This window comes from Hoplias malabaricus, chromosome 12 (genome assembly GCF_029633855.1).
Source record: "Hoplias malabaricus isolate fHopMal1 chromosome 12, fHopMal1.hap1, whole genome shotgun sequence".
In the NCBI taxonomy this organism is placed as follows: domain Eukaryota; kingdom Metazoa; phylum Chordata; class Actinopteri; order Characiformes; family Erythrinidae; genus Hoplias; species Hoplias malabaricus.
Window position 1 is genome coordinate 21,163,331 of NC_089811.1, and position 12,395 is coordinate 21,175,725.

General features: G+C 37.9%; 1 protein-coding gene across 12 annotated transcripts in view; it reads right to left on the reverse strand.

Moving 5' to 3' along the window:
• Positions 1–6,177, reverse strand: part of usp9 (ubiquitin specific peptidase 9) — a 43,350-nt gene extending 37,173 nt beyond the window's left edge. For 5 of the 12 annotated variants that reach the window (XM_066686516.1, XM_066686518.1, XM_066686522.1 and 2 more), the window contains exon 1: positions 3,895–4,107. The gene's annotated coding sequence lies outside the window, so the exon portion shown is untranslated. Of the gene's footprint in view, positions 1–2,694; positions 2,715–3,894; positions 4,109–6,157 lie in introns of those variants that run through there. The other 7 variants (XM_066686525.1, XM_066686524.1, XM_066686523.1 and 4 more) reach the window with 4 other exon arrangements.
• Between the last annotated feature and the right edge of the window lie 6,218 nt (positions 6,178–12,395).

Below are 12,395 nucleotides of genomic sequence, written 5' to 3' on the forward strand. Positions count from 1 at the left end.
ATATCATAACTGTACATAAAGGCCAGGATGTGGCTTATAAATATGAGCCTACACACTACTACACACACAGCAACTTTTTCCCCATTGTGTAAAATGCCCTGCCAGCAAGCAGGGATGGAACTATGCACTCTGCTCATGACTCGATTCGATTCAACATTCTGGATTCATGAATTGATTTTTGCACAATATTTTAAACAAAATGTCAGTCCCAAAACTAAGTAACATAAAATAATATTTGGTCCCCCACAATAAAAGGCAATGTTTTGACTGTAGCTTCACCATATTAAAATGACCAAATTACCATCAACAATCATCGATGTCAAAATAAACAAAATGTGAAATCGTCCGTCTCCACGAGATACATCATGTCACATTGCTTTCTTACAAGTGTTACATACTCTTTGCAATGACATTTGACATCAAAAAAAGTTTAACTGCACTTAAATTTGAAATGTGTCATATTGCTCAGCATGTCATCAAGACAATCTCCAGCTATCATGAATTGAAATGACGATGCAAAACTTGATACTGATGCTTGGTCTCAGCTATTCTTCAACAAGTTTATTTATATATTTCAGATTTGATTCTATAATTTATTATACGACATCACAAGAATAAATTAAATAAAACAAATCTACATAGACAAACAATTGATAAATATAGATTAAAATAAAAATGTATTTCTGTTATTGGTTATGTTCATGACTTCTGATGATTTATCCTCATTAATATGTGTAATGTGTTTACAAAAAAGTCCTAGTGTCAGTAAATGAGTAAAACAAAAAACTAAAGGGGCTCATCTGACGTTCTAGGCTTCCGCTCTCTCTCTCTGGACATGGTAGAGAAACAGCAAAGAGACCTCTAGCACAGAAAATCATGAAAAGAGAGGAGGATTTTGCTTTATTCCATCTTCACAGGTGGGTAATAATATCTTATTTTTACCATTTCAGATTATTTATGTAGAAACCCATTCATAGTTTTGAAGATTGCTAGCTACAAAAAAGTAAACACAGACCAAATAAGTGACAAAATAAAACACCAAGTTACAAATGATTTGTTTTAACTTAAATTTAAACAATGAATAAAAACGTACAAAAAAGCTAAACTTCAGCCACGTACAAATGAGTTTTTTTTCCCCTCAAACATACCATTCCACCTTAATAGACATGAAGCTTCTGAATGTAAAAAAAAAAAATTATAAAATAACTCAACAAAAAATACAACAAAAATATGCCAGTGTTAAACAACTGTTATATACTCCACAATTCCCAACAAAATTTACAATTTAACCAGTGCATGTTAAAATGATTAAGATGATTTATGAGGCTAATGAAAGTGAAAATATAGTGATGGTCGCAATAATAAAAAAAAAAAGCATAATATTGACATAAACACCTTAGTCCATGTCTCTAAACCATTGGGAGGACATTACATGGGTCACACTCTATAGCAGGAGCCGTACTATGTACAACCACCCTATACATCATCTCCAGCTAGCAAGCTTTCTTTTCTCTATGACAGGTAGTTATCAAATCCAAGATGTATCATTTAAACATAGGAATTCTCTCAACCAAATCAATACAGACTTTTACAAGGACATTTCATTTTCTCCAAAGCTTTGAGTCTCCAAATTAAAAACAGTGTCTGGTAAGACTTCTTGATTATAATCTGTGCTTTCGAAAGAACAAAGCATGTCATCTTAAAAAGATCCAAAGTAGTCTATACAGGACAATCCTTAAAAACAAATGTGGGTAATGGCTAATAAAAAATATCTGAATGTTAAGTGGTGACAGGGGCTAAGTTTTCCCCAAAAAACACTGGAGCCTTTTGGTTAACAAAACATTTCTCATAAAACCTCTCCTAGCATTTAAAAATGTTTTTCAACGTCACTGCAGTATTGACTAGTTTCACACTGATACTGGAGAAGACACCACTTCAGGAAAACTCTGGTCCTCTTCCCATGGATGCTGACACTCAGCTGCTTTGAAAAGTGCTTAGAGGTTCTGTGTAAAAAGCTAAAACCGTCCTACATTAATAACTTGCGTTATCAAGTTATGTTAAAATGCATTTTTACACATATTGAATCTGCAGTCGTTACTGCTAAACAATGAATTTCTGAAAAATGAAGAAAACCACAGACTAGTTTTCCATAAACAAAGCACTGACGAATAATATCAAACTTGTACAAATACTTCACTTAGGTAGACATTTATTGATTTACAGGTATGCTAATCCTCCAGCCTTCACGTATTAGTAAAAGTAAACTGTATGCCGTTTTACTGCAAAATAGACTAGGCTAAGAAACAACAACACATCGCTTGAGCGAAACACTCTGAACGCCAACTTAGCTGAGTGGACAGCCGTCAGTCCGAGCAGTTAGCTCGCTAACTAGCGATAAACAACGGCCCTAGCTTTAATAGTTAAACTCGAGAATAAGTTCTTAATAAGTGCCAGATTCACAGGGAGATAATTTATTATTTTATGTGTTAAGTCGGATAGTGGATTTAGCAGCAGCACAAATATTTCAGTTCGTGTTTAGCTATATATAGCTGGTGTGACTAATCTAACGAGAGCGAATTCGATAGTATAAAAGAAACAAGCGAAATAACTTTCGGCTAAAATGTGAAATGTTTATTCAAATTAATTATTACTACTGGAGTTAGCGTACTATGAATCGATCTGAAGTGAGCTAACCTTAAATACAAGCCAGATATGTTCGGGCCTAAGCTCTAGGGCCTGCTAGCCACAGCCGGAAAGAGCCTGGAGCTGGCCCTTTTTTCCTCCAGTTTTTTATATTCCGATTTTCCGTTCCACCTTAAATAGGACAGTGGTTAGTCTGGCGCCTGTACCATTTAAGGCGGAACGGAAAATTGGAATACGCAGAAGCTGGAGAAAATGGAGCCAACTTGAGCTTCGTCTGTCCAACAGCTGAGTCCCCTCTTGCCTAACGTTAACTATTCTCCTTATATTTGCGAACATTACACAATTCTGCCGGCTACGTTTGTATTATTTTATTAATACAAACAATATGTATGACACTACAGAAATGTACTTTCTAGCTTTAGCGCAACCACAGCCAACCGTGTTATATTGGCTTGTTAAAAACACTCACCGGTCAGCTGGGTTACCAACAATCAGCAGCTAACCGGCCGAGTCTTAAATTGCGCCCTGCGCCCTGCTCCCTGCCTAGTGCACTACCCATGAATAAAAATATAGTTCCTGTAATAAAACAGTACAGCATTTCTCAATAAAAAAAAGATACTTAGTTTAGAAGCTGTACGAGTCTCTTTAATATCCAGATGGTAATATATACGGAAAGTTTAATTTAATTACTAGTGCACTCTTTAGGGAATATATGCTTAGGGTTTCAGATCCTTGGTCGAGAACAGCTGGATGAGGCCTGGTGGAGAAGCTGAGAGTATTATAAAACTGGTTCTGCATCTGATACGTTACTAAGAAAGAGGGGCAACAATCTCATAAATGTCCTGTCACAAAGATAACACACAGTCACAACAGTTGTTTGTGTTATCTGCTCCCACACACTACCCTGGCTAATTTAGCTGGCTAGCTATATTGTTAGCTCGCTGCCCTCTTTGTACGGATAATAAGACTGTTTTAAGTTATTTTGCGCAAAGTAGCAATGAGCTTGTCTGCTGTCAGTGAACCTGTGAACTGGAGTGTGTAAGCTGGTGTGGATGACTTAAAGAAAACAAAAGGCTGGTGATGTGATGGCCAATGGAGACTGAAGTGTACAATGACAGGAATTCAGCAGCGAAGCACTCTGCATTGACTCTCTGTGTTAACACAGCCTGGTCTAGCTGTAGCTACTGAGCTAACAGTAACGTCAGCCACCAGGCTACAAACACACACAGATAAACCTCCTGTAACACTTACCACACAAATCAAACGGGCCCTTCCTCGTCTCCACCACAGGCCGGAGAACTCACGGCCCGTGTCCTGTTCATATATCTCTCTCTCAGGGAGAAGCTTCTTGTGTTTTTGTCTCCTGTCGGGTGTTTTTCCTGCGTCACCAGCGGCGCTGCCCCCCCGACACACTCTCACAGAGAGAGAGACACAAACACACACACACACTCACTCACTCTCTCTCTCTCTCTCTCTCTCTCTCTCTCACTCTCTCACACACTCTCTCTCTCTCTCTCTCTCTCTCTCTCTCAGCTCGCGCTCATCCAATGCGCATGCGTACTTTAGTCTATACGCCTTAGAAACACCGAAATTTACCGACTTAAAAACAAAACCAAAGACAGTTAACATTACACCATGCATATATAATGGAATTTCTAAAGTATATCACTGTATTACGTAACTGTAAATGTTATTTGCTTGTAAACACTATCATTAGAGAATTCACTAAGTATATTATTTATTAACGAATTGTAGACACAGATATTCATTTGGAACACGTCATTTCGACATGAAGAAGCTTAAATTATTTCAGAATATTGTAATACGAATTAATGATTTAATATCTTATAATGATGTAATATGTAATTATTATATACAAAAAATAACCCATACACAAAAAATGTCTATGAGATTCAAACTGAAACTGAAATGTCATTTTTGAGAAACATCTTAAAATTGGAACAGGCAAATTTGCAGGGCACATCGCAAAACCGTCTCCCTCCAAACCTGAACACCAGGGCGTTACTGCCTCCTGCCATCTGAGGGGATTTTTCTGCACTGATTTAACCGCTGCTCAGCCTAAATTAGAATTAAACGCAGTAGTGGACACCACTTTTTTGTGTATATCTGTACTTTACTTAGGTATTTCCGTTAATGAAGGTGGTATTTATTTTAATATGACCGCTTATGACGTGGTCGTTTACACAAGGTGGAATCCTAAATAAAATGACTGATATTTGAAATTGGAATTGTTTTAAAGGTGGCCGGCAAAATACGGTTGTATTTTTTTATGTAACAGTTTCACTGGTGGTCGTTTACTTAAGGTGGAAGTATAAATCAAATGGGAATTTGTTTTTAATGTGGAATCTTTTTAAGGTGGTGTTCAATATATTTTGGCAGTCGTTTTAAGGCAGTATTTGAAGTGGTCATTTTTTAAGGTGGAAGTCTAATTTAAATTACCTTTTTTAATGTGGAATTCTTAATGTAGCAGTAAAAATATATTGGTAATTTTTTTAAGGTTTGTTTGAAGTGGTCATTTATTCATTGTGGAAATCCAAGTAAAAGGCCTATAAGGTTTTAAGGTTTATTTGAAGTAATTTTTTATTTGTGGAAGTCCAAATAAAATTATCGTTTCTTAATGTGGAATTGTTTAAGGTGGCAAAATATATTGCCAGTCTTTTATAATGTTTTAATGTGGATAACTAAATAAAATGGTAGATTTTAAGCTAGGTAGATTTTTTTAAGGCGGAGGTCAAAACTTTTTGAAAATCTTTTTCAAAAAGGTTTTAAATTTATTTAACGTGGATGTCTAAATGAAAAGGCTGTTTTTTTAATGTGTTTAAAGTATATTGGCAGCATTTTTCTGATGGCGGTATTTTAAAGGCAGAATTGGATTGATTGTTCTACAAATGTAATCTCATAGCTAATAATAAGCAGTATATATGCTAACATGGCAACAATGTTAGCAATATGTGACAAGCTAAATTAAAAGTTTGTTCCCCCTTTAGTTGTTTATTAAAAGTCTAGTTTTGTGGCCTCACTATTTGCCTCCCTGATCAGGTTCTGGCACAGGTTGTGTCGATTTGGACACTACTGGAGCTTTTACCACTGCAGGGTCCCTACTCTACCCAACTTGACTCTGCTTGGCCCATCTGCCTTGCCTTTCATTAGGCAAAACTGGTACTTTTAGTTCCTGCTCACATGTGGTTCCAAGTAAGCTGAATAGGGACATGACATGTAAACTTTGCAGAGCACTGATTGGCCAGAGAGACTTGTCAATCACAATGAAATGCAGATACCCTGCATCAATCTGTTTGTAAAATCACCAAGCTACAGTAGAGATCACATTTGTTTTTATCTGACTCACAAAAGCAACTTGGATTGATGGCCAACAAAATACTCTAGAGACAGCTGAACAGTACAACAAGAATGAAAAACTCTACTGCTCTGTATGAACTGGGGCAAGAGCGGTGTTAAGTCAAGACCAAAAGTGTGATGTTGAGTGGTCTCTTACCACAGCCCGATTCTCAGGAGAAACCATGCCTACAAGGTATACTCTGTGACGTTAACTGAAGCATGTTTGGTCCACACCCATTTTCTCTCTCTCCGTAGAGTTTATAGTAGGAATTTGAGGAATCAGGGGTTTTGGCACAGAGATGGGATGGCACAGTGATACAAAGCTGACATCCCATCAGTAACTGGGCTGGACTGCAGCCGTTTTGGAGTGGGCTGACTTATATGCCAGTAAGGCAAGTTATGGGTTTGCTGCTTCCTTCAGAATATTTTTAAAAGTTTGTTCAATCTCCCCATTGCTGCAGGGTTAACTTGGGCAGCCGGATACATGTTTGAATCCACATTTTTCTTCAAATTCAGAAAACTTACTTTATTAGTACATACATAGATACACACACACACACTTGTAGCTGTAGTCCCCCTGGATGCCTGAGCAGCATTTTGGGCATTAAATGTGCAGATCAAACTAGTGACCCAAGCCCACTTCTGTAATAGTGTTTTGCAGTTTAGCACAAGTTCGTTAAGCTTTTAGCTCAATTCAGGCCACCACACACTTTGCTGTGTGTATTCCCGGCATATCACTACACCTTAATGATCCTCATGATGCAAGAACATCATTTCACATTTCTTTCTGAAGGAGACAATTGTGAACTGAGAGGATACCCTTCCCAGCACAGCTTTTCTGTTTTCTACTCTTTGATTTTAATATTCCTTCCATTGGTCTCCATTGGCTTTTAATGTGTCTAGATATATGTCATCATCAGGCAGTTGAACCTCATTTATGTTTTTTGGTGATAAGCAATTTTTCTGATAGTGTTCTTAATTTCCTCAGACATGGCAATTTACCGCATTTGTTGGAAAGACAGCTTTCATGCAAGAATGGATTTTTACCACACTTGCAGCTTTCTGACTGTCATTTCTTATGCATGCGGCCGATTTTTGATTATACTTGTGTGGCCTGTTTTGCTTATATGGTCCACTGAGTTTGTCCCTTTGCTATACACAGTGTTGCCCCATGGGCTGTTCTGCTGCTGTTTGACTGCTTCAGACTCTCTCACCATTTGAATTACTTTTTTTTAACATTAGACTCATATCTAGTTGCATGAGCTTGGACAGACACATACTGGAAATCTCTCATCAATTCCTTGTGCAATGTTGCAATGTAGGGCGGCACGGTGGCGCAGCAGGTAGTGTCACAGTCACACAGCTCCAGGGGGGTTGTGGGTTCGATTCCCGCTCCGGGTGGCTGTGTTCTCCCCGTGTCCGCGTGGGTTTCCTCCGGGTGCTCCGGTTTCCTCTCACAATCCAAAAACACACGTTGGTAGGGGGATTGGTGACTCAAAAGTGTCCGTGAGTGATTGTGTCTGTGTTACCTGGTTGTCTTCAGACGAAACAGAGATTATTGGACTGAAAGAAATGGACTGAATCAAACCATTTTGATTGATGTAGTTTGGTGCAGCCTAGCTCTGGTGATGGATGCTAAATGTAGCACTTCAGCTTGGCATAGGTGGCTGCCTCCCCTTGGCAGCTGCATTTCTTGAAGCTTTTTCTCACTCATACTTATTAACAATATAAAATTGGCAACCACCACACTAACAGTGTTGAAAACATTCACCAAACTGAAGAAAATAAATTTCTGAACCTATTCTGGCACCATGTAAAATACACGATAGACAACTTTCAACTGGTGTGGTGTGTATTTTTATTACAGACCTCTGAACTTGGAACTCGGTGCTCAACTCAGCCATCCCAAAGCAAGGCACTCCTCCACCCAGCATCATTAGCATGGGCTAAACATTACTTAATCCAATTGGGGTTGCTATACAAATTATAGCACATTTTCTATTTGTGGCAGTTGCTAGGCTGTTGCCACTAAGGTGAAACTATGTGTGTAAATTAAGTGATTGCTAGGCTATTTCAAGTGTTTTATAAAGTTTTCCCCGACACATTTGTGTGTCTTATGGTTACAGCACTGGCAAGAATGGTGTGAACCAACTTTCACGAGCCTAGGTTGACTTGTGTTACAGCACATATTGTGTGGGCCAGACAGTTTGGTCCACAACACACCTGACATCTGGTCCATTTAAGGTGGATATGTGGCTGGGTTGACGCAGCCAGGCTCCCCCTGGCCAAATGTGTGCCATAAAAGAACTGCAGATATAGGCCACTTTTAGGCTAAACTATCATTGCTATTTAAGTTTTTAAATTGGTGCTATAATGTTGCTAATATGTTTCTTTATGTTTGCTATTGTATACTTATTTGTTGCTAAGGTGTTCCAAGTGGTTGCTCATGTTCAAAGCCCATTAAAAAAAAAAAGAAAAAAAAAACTTGGGATGCTGTGCAATGTGATAACAACAGAATGCAATGATGTGCAGATGTTTTAAACAATCTTTTTTAGCAAATAACCTGGGGAATTCTTCATATATAGTACATAATATCATTAATAAATACAGAAACTTAAGGAGAAATCTCTAAGGTGTCGTCTTCAGGCCTTCAGACATCACTGAATTAAAAACAGACATGATACTGTAGTGGATATGACTGCATGAGGTCAGAAACCTTTCCCAAAACCGTTATCTGTGACCACAGTGTTTTCATTAAAAATGGGTTTAAAAATTAGTTGCTATGGAAACCGCATATCCTTATAATCAAAAAACTGTTTGCAAACATGGATCACACAATGGTTTATCACAACCTGGAATGAGAATGGTGTTCAAAAACTGCAGGACAGTTTAGCCAGGAAACCTCTTGCAAAATAAGAATCTTCTGAAACAATTCTCCATAGAAAACCATTAAGTGATACAGGGTGTTCTGGAGCAACTGAACATATTTATAGTCACAGTGCCAAGCATCGGCTAGAGGGGTATAACCCCCAGCACTATGGCCGTGGAGCACTGGAAACTTTTCAATCTTTTTCAGTAGGACTGATGTTTGTTATTCAAAATTAATCATCCAGAATCAGTGCCTGACCTTAACACTCACGAGTCTGCGCATTACAGAAAGGAGTTTCTCCTGCACATGCCTCATTTCCTGTTGCGAGAGCACGCTTGAAACAGAAAACCTCCCGCTGTGTGCTGCATGTGTGAAAGGACCACTCTCCAGGGCTCTGGAGTTTATGTGTGAAAGAGGTATAACTACAATCAGATCTTTACAGAAATGTTCCAACATTCGATCCAAATGGAAAACAGGCTTTTAAACAGTGAAGTAGGACACACTAATTGAAACTCGGAAAAGCGGCTTCTTGTTCGTTTTTGCTGCACGAACATTTGTTGACTTTATTTTTAACACTGGGGGCACAGTTAGCAACAGGTAGTGTCACTGCCAAACAGTTCCGTGATACCAGTCTGTGTCCCCAGAAATCTCATTGGTCATCATTTATAAAGTCAATAAACAGACAGAGTTCATTCATTCATTATCTGTAACCGTCGCGGTGGGTCCAGAGCCTACCTGGAATCATTGGGGCGCCAGTCCTTCACAGGGCAACACACACACACACATTCACTCACACCTACGGACAATTTTGAGTCGCCAATCCACCTTTGTCTTACTGGAATTCTGTGAAGCTGCTTTGTGACAACATCAGTTGTGAAAAGCGCTATATAAATACATTTGATCTGTGTGTTGTTTGGACTGTGGGAGGAAACCGGAGCACCCGGAGGAAACCCACGCAGAGAACACAGAGAACTCCTCACAGACAGTCACCCGGAGCGGGAATCGAACCCACAACCTCCAGGCCCCTGGAGCTGTGTGACTGCGACACTACCTGCTGCGCCACCGACAGAGTTAGCCCTAGTCCCCCCTAGATAAACTGTATTGAAAACTGCATAATTTTAATCTTACTTTAATAACCGACGTTATGTCTGAGAGAAAGTCTTGCGGTTACAATTAACACGGAATGTTCCACAAAAATACCCACATCACTAAACACAAAGCTACTTGGGGGCCAACTACAAATTTGTGCCCATAGATCTATAATTTGATGATCCGGGTCTGGTTCTAGGTGGGCTCTGGACACAGATCAAGATAAAACAGTTATGAAAACTGATTGATTATAATGTTATACAGTGCTTTCAAAAGGGTCATTTGAAATTTCCGCTGAGATAAATGATATTTAGAAAAATGCATGGGAACTTTGCAGATTATCTTATAATAATAAAATGTTCCTGTATACTTATGCTGAATACTTAAAAAAAATATGTGCATTACAGAATTGCAGAAGAATCAGAACACAACAAGAACGTGGTTGTTGTAGATACAAAAATATCAATACAGCTGAGAGATAATAGAAATAATACATGTGGACGCAGGAGTGAAGGAAGGAGTGAAAGGCACTTTCTCCTCCCTCAACATTCACAGCTCATATACACTTGAGCACAGCATGTAACACTCAAAAGCTCCCTGGGCTCTATGGCTAATTGCACGCTGAACTGTGTGTGTGTGTGTGTGCGCGTGCTCTCTGCCACAGATGTTTTATATGCAAATTCTCAATTTCCCAAAGGAGAATAATAGATTATAACTTCTTGATTCTTCAATATTTGTGAGCAAGATCAAGTCACAAGTTTATTGTATATTAGTTGACTGCTTCAAAATGTTGTGCTCAAATATTAGTAAAATTCAATGAAAGTAAACAAACTACTATTAATTGGTGAAGTAAAAAATTAAACTAAACTGCAAAGTTTAAGTTAAATAATTTAAAATATGTGTTATTTTGAAGATGAAATGAAAATATATAGAAACATATATCCATCGTAATTCAGAGAAATATCTTATGTTTTTTGGTTCTTCCCCAAGGTTAACCCTTTGTTTATAGCTATTTATATATGGGTTAAAATATCATATAGTTTTATTTTATTTTATCAGATGATATTAATTGTCCTGGCACATTATTATAATATAATAATATAATGTGCAATTATTTGTCATTGTACAACGAAATGTTTTCCGTATTAAACCCATCTGTGGGAGTGAACACACACCCAGAGCGGGAGGCAGCCATCCCCAGCCTCTGGGGAACCATTGTGTGTTCAGTGCACTTCAGCTGTGGATGTTACTTCCTGTCTAGGGTACTGAACTGGCAACCTTCCGGTACAAAGCTTGGTCCTCTAATCATTAGACCAAGGCTTCCCACTGCCCACTTTTATTAAAACCCTTTTTTAAATTATTAAATTACTTCCAAAAACAACATAATATTGTATAAGAACGATTTACCACATGCTACTGAATATAGGGAGCCATTGATTTATTTCAGTGTCCATTCACTTTTTTTGACTTTTTCATTTTAATTTTTTTTTTTCAAAGAGGAAAATTTTTAAAGCCAAGCATTATAGTGGGAAATGTTGTAATGACATTAAACTATGTGAAACTATTGCTATGGCTTTATGAGGTTTAAATGCTGAAATAAACTAGTATGTAGTATATCTTAACTTTACAGGAGATACTTGTTTTTAATTGGACAGTGACTATATTTAATATGGCCCATCTGAAGGTCTATCATGTGTTAAACCTGTGTTTTAAATGTGTTACTGGGTACTATTATGACCATGACCATGCTATACTCAAGCTCAAATGTTATAAGAAAAATGGGGTGCACAGTACAGCCCTATATATGACAAAAAAATAAAAAGAAAAAAACTCAAACAGCAAAAACAGCAGAAAATATATCTGAAACACAGATTGAAGCCTATACTGTATTCCAGCTTCAAGAAAATAAGAACAGTTGTGCTTCCAAAATGATTAGACATATTGATCAAGTTCTAGGAGGTGAAAGAGATTATAGATTTAAAGCACATTCAAAAAAAATATCTATTGATATTCAAAATTATCTAAATGGACTAATTGTGACAGATGTGTGATTTTGCCTGTGATGGCCGTCACCAACATTACATTTTTAAGTACTGCCACAGTGAGTGGTGTAGTGAAAACAATGAAGAAGTACTGTTATTTATTTATTGGAAGCAGTGTTAGCACTAAAACTGTATGAATAAAGTGATGGATTAACAAACTCAGTAGGAAGAAGTCTTGTGTATAAATGTTCATCTGTTATCATTACTGATCCCTACAACCAGACTGCAAAATTTTGTTGACCCTGCATTGCTGCTTGCAGCCTCCTACTTGGATATTACCAACCATTTTGTTCAGGGCACAATGACATTGTTCTAACATCAAATGTAAGCTCTCTGTAATCAAAGACAATCCTGCATAGCATAGCAGCTTTAACTTACAGTCGAATTACCTCCTA